Below are 5,396 nucleotides of genomic sequence, written 5' to 3'. Positions count from 1 at the left end.
TATCTGACTCACTCCTGAAGTAGCCCCTGATTACACAGAGGAGGGAATGAGCCAGAGTGACATCAATCTGTTCTCTGAAGACATGAGCTAGCATCCTGTTTTGTCTGGTTTGAGCACTGTCCCAATAAAAGGGTTTTATCTGAGAAGTCACCGGTCTCAAGAGCAGTATGTAGAGGAGTGGATCTTCTCCAATAGAGTTCCCTGAGCCTGTAGCTAAGGGGTTGACATACACCATCGCGTGAAGTGGACATCACTCATGCTTAGTAACCACAAGAAATAATAACTTCTTAGTAATGGTGGGGGGTTGAAGATCCCACGAGAAGCTCCCATGAGTGAAAGCATTGGAACCACTTGCTATCCTAATTATACCAATTCCACATTACAACTCTACCAGCGAAATCATTTCTAAACTTACCTCCCTCTCCACCTCTTACCTAATGTTGAGAAAGCCAAATTCAGTAGAGTGAGGAAAGATTTATGAGGAGTGCAAATAGATAGAAAGAGATGGAAGAACTGAACATACCTAATATTCATGAAGCACTTGGATATTAAGTATTCATCACACATACTAGATACTGCATAGACAAGAGGCACTCAATGTTCAGAATATTCCAACTATAAATGAGATATCAGAAGCACTCAGATTCCTGAGGTCTTAATTTGGTCACTCAGTGGTGACACCCATTCTGGACCCATATGTCTTCTGTCCAAGCAGAAGAACAAAATGCTGGCTGTTCATTAAGCTACAGCTGTGGTCAAGAACACTTATTCCTGTCCCTCTCTAATAGAGCAAGAGTGTTGTTGGTCCTGGGCATCTTCTATCTGTAAGTTTCCTTTGCTGGAACCTCAACTCTGGTCTGATAAAAATGTCATCAATGAGAAAGGTGATGTGATGCGGCTGAGTGGCATACAGAACATAGGACTATTGAAAACACAGGATTCAGGTAGTGTGTGGCCCTCCCATCCCACCTGTAGCCTATTCTAAGTATATTCACTTACCCATCTCTTTCATACTGCTTATCCTTGCGTTCTTTAAATAGATTTTAACACACCATGTTATTCAAGAATTTTAACTTCTCTGGGAAGTTAAACTTCTGACCTTCAGGGTTGCTTGCATGGTGATTTAGTGTAGGCCATCACTGTTCTCAGGAAATGCCCCATTTGATAGCTTCTTATGCTATAGTCTAACTCTCATTAAGGATTTGTAACAAAATACGTATTAGCTTATTTAAGTAATATCTGTCTTCCTTAGTAGACTATAAATACCATGAAGCCATGAAATATTTTTTCAATGCCTCCTAAAATGCCCAGGACATACCAGGCATCCAACAAATATTTGTTGACTACATTAGCAGGCAAACCAAGACTTTTTAATGAATATTTTAGACTTGAAAAAGAATTGTGAAAATAATACAGAGCATTCTCAATAATTCTTCCCTTAGCTTATACTAATGTTAACACCTTACACAGTACAATTGTCAAAACTTAGAAATCAGCATTGGTGCACTATTAACTACAAACTTTATTCACATGTTACCAAATTTCTGTTAATATTCTTTTTTCCAATTCAGAATCCAATCCAGGAAACCACATTTCATGAATTGTTGTATGTCTTCTTATTCTTCTAAGGAGCTGGTGACAGTTCCTGAGTATTTTCTTGTCTTTCATAACCTTGACATTTTGAAGAATGCTTTTCAGATATTTTGTAGAATATCTCTTGATTTGTGTGTGTCTGATGTTTTCTCGTAATTAGACTGAGGGCATACATTTTTGGTGATGTACCACTTCTAATGTACCATATTTGATGATGTATGATATCAATTTCTTATTGCTGCTTATCGCTGTTATAAGCATCAGAGTTATCTTAAATTACCTAACAGATATTTGCTACATCTGTGTCATATATATGAATCTGGCTGTGATGATTGTTTTTTTGTCCCAGGAGTCCATTGTTTTTCCCAGCCATGTGTAATTTTATTACAAAAGACACATAGCTTGGGTAGCTGAGTTGGGACTTAGGAAGATAGATTTGACACCTAGAATGGTAACACTCTTTCTTCTACTAGGTCTTTAGGCTCAGCTTTGAGTTAATATAATTAGAAATTGAGCTGGGTTTGAAGTTTGTTTTCCCTGTGATTACCCTCTGTCTGTGAAAAGGTATTAAATTATCCAGAGGACGCTTTGTGTTCAGTAATTTTTTATTTGTTTTTTCAATGTCTTCCTTACCCTCAGCTTTAGGGCTCTCCTTTGTGCTGCACCTCAGCAAGAGTCTGTCTCTGGCCAGTTACTTGTGAGGGGTTTGCTAGCCTGCTTAAGGGATTGGTGGGCACTGGGGGGAAATTTTCTGTCATTTGGGCCACAGTCTCAGTCCTAAATAAGCACCATGTCTGTGGGTCTTGAGGACATAGTCTTTTCAGTTTTCCCTCCCTTCCAGTTCTGAGTCTAGAAGCTATTTTAGATCTTCCCCCAGAATTATAGGGACTTTTCCTGGTCCTTTCCGCAGCTGCAATAGCTATAAACGGATACCCTCAGCTTCATAGTGTTGACTTTCTCCCTCCAAAGATTCATACTTTTGTTTCATACAGGAAACGTTAAGTTGAGGTTCTACCTTGGTTTTCCCCCTCTCCTTAATCAGCTTTTATTTCCTCCTCCAGTTTTGGAATGTGAGAAAGAATGTCTGATGACTCTCCCAATCTTTTCTAGGAACATCTTATGGTATTTGTGGGGAAACAAGAGTCTGCAAGAGGATATAGACCCCCAAATATTTGCATCTCCCAGCGACTTCACCCTCTCTCGGAGAATAATCAGCTGGCCTCCCCCAAGTCATCACATCTCTAGGTAAATACTTTTGACTTGCATCTTTCCCAGGTAAGCCAAGGCACCTGCCTCTTCTGCCCCTAAAGACACATGACTTCTTCCTAACTCTGGGTTAGTTGGTTGCTCTGCAACCTCAGTATGTTCAAGCAAAGTTGTGAACAAGTGGCTTGCTTGGCTATCTCTTGAAAGCTTGGAAGCAGTGTTCTTTCCACCTTTCTGTATCTGCAGATGGAAACCAAAAGTTTACACAACCCACTTTACCCTTCTCAGACATAGATTTAAAGATGTTTCGCAACAGGAAACTTTGGTAGGAGCAAGAATGAAACACTAAACTTTAAATTGTATGGTATAGTAATAAGAACATATAACCTGAAGTCAGAAAACTTTGAGTTTAAATTTTTTCAACATCACTTTCTCTTTTGAAATCTTGGACAAATTTGGATCCAGGATTGTCACTGATTACAAAGATGTACAATGATTACAAAGATGTAAGACTCGGCTGGGCGCTGTGGCTCACGCCTGTAATCCCAGCACTTTGGGAGGCCGAGACGGGAGGATCACGAGGTCAGGAGATCGAGACCATCCTGGCTAACATGGTGAAACCCCGTCTCTACTAAAAAATACAAAAAGGTAGCCGGGCAAGGTGGCGGGCGTCTATAGTCCCAGCTACTCGGGAGGCTGAGGCAGGAGAATGGCGTAAACCCGGGAGGCGGAGCTTGAAGTGAGCTGAGATCGGCCACTGCACTCCAGCCTGGGCGACAGAGTGAGACTCCGTCTCAAAAAAAAAAAAAAAAAAAAAAGAGATATAAGACTCATGCTGTCATTTCAACTAGTAATTACCAAATAAATGATCTTTTTAGGGAGCAAACCAATATTACTGTGGTTGAGGGGATGAGTAAGGGAACCTGCCCCTTCCACCCTCAGTTGAAGGGCTTCTCCATTTATCAGCTATGTGGATACAACTTACCAGTGAGCTCCAACTTGAAGAAATAATGCCTAGGAAAATGAAAAGCAGTTGTATGGATGTAAAATATAAAATTTATGCTGATTAAATGCTTTTTTGTTTTAGAGTTTAAGAGAATTTAGCATCCTGTGGTCATGACAAGGAAAAACAAACCTAGAAACTTGAGTTTGTAGTAATGGAAATCTCAATAGAACTTTAAAGTTACCACAGGAAAATGGAAGAAACAAGATTGAAGGCAAAGTTAGGAAGAGGTTGAAAACAGTTGAATAACATTGGTCTGGTAATTCTGAAGAGGATAGGACTTGGACTGAGAGGAGGAGTTTGAGAGATGCTTCTGCCACTTACATATTGGGTGGCCTTTGGTAAATTATCTAATCTTTTGGAGGTAAGAATTTTCATTTTGGAAAAGCCATTGTAATCAGGTTCTTCTCTTTCATCTACTTTTTCAGCCTCTGTGCTGAATCCACCCATTACCATTTGCTGTTTCTTTGAACACAGAGGCTCACCTACATTTCCTGCTGGTGTTCTCATTGCGCTAACTGCCCAGAATCAGGAACTAGATCTTGCTTATCTCTCCAGAATTTGGCACAATCACACATAGAAGAGCATAGGTACTCAAGAATGTTTTTTAATGCATAAAAGAGGAAAGAAAGAAAGGAAAAAGAAGGAAAGAAAAAAAGAGGTGTTATATCTATCTATTAATATCCAATGATCTGTTCAGCTTCATCATTAGGGTCACTCACGTGCAAGATAAATGGCACGTATAAGACGAAATCTGAGGATAAGGAACAAAATGATGAGTTGGGGGGAGGGCAAAGCAACAATAAAACAGGGGATTTGCCTTATTTACACAGACTTTAAATAGGTGAATTAAAAAACCTGAGCTTTCAGAGACAGAGGAAACAAATGTGGAAATATGGAAGAGTGTGATGTTGAGGCTGTCCACCCTAGCTGTGCTCTCCAAGTAGGTAATATTCACTACCAATCACTCTGCACTGACTTTTCACATAATATCCGTGGTCATAAATGTGGAGAAGATTACCAGGCTACTAAACAGCAGTACCTCCCAGGAAACAGGTTAGTCAATGCTTTAATTTTTGACTGCAATAGCATTCCATCAGGCAATTTACTATTAGAATTTTTTGACTTGCTATATCGATAACAAACTGCCCCTAAGCCACTAACTCAGACCCCACCAAAGTATTGGAGATACTTCAAGAAATATTCCCTTTCATCATCACTTTAGAAACAAAGATTCTGTATTATACAAAAATGTCCAGATAATTTGATCCAGCAGTAAGACCTGCTCAGTCTAGCCTTAACAAACTTTTGCATCTGAAATTTCACCAATCCCTAACTTCTGTACCATCAAGCCACCCCAAACTCTTATGAACCATACACAACTCTCTGTTCTAGAATCCTTCAGTTCTTACACATATCAGTGAGTTTTAGTTTCTGTTAACAGGACCATTATTGTTGTTGCTGTAATTCTTACTACAGAAGTTAGTCTGAAACTTAACTGTTAGGCTAGCTCTGGAAGAATGGGAGGCATTGGGAGTAGGCTTGAGTTCTACCTTGATGCTGTTTTTTTTTTTTTTTTTTTTTTTTTTTTTTT

The sequence above is a fragment of the Piliocolobus tephrosceles genome, unplaced genomic scaffold (genome assembly GCF_002776525.5).
Source record: "Piliocolobus tephrosceles isolate RC106 unplaced genomic scaffold, ASM277652v3 unscaffolded_31806, whole genome shotgun sequence".
NCBI classification, from domain to species: Eukaryota; Metazoa; Chordata; class Mammalia; order Primates; family Cercopithecidae; genus Piliocolobus; species Piliocolobus tephrosceles.
Note: the sequence above shows the minus strand (reverse complement) of the source record.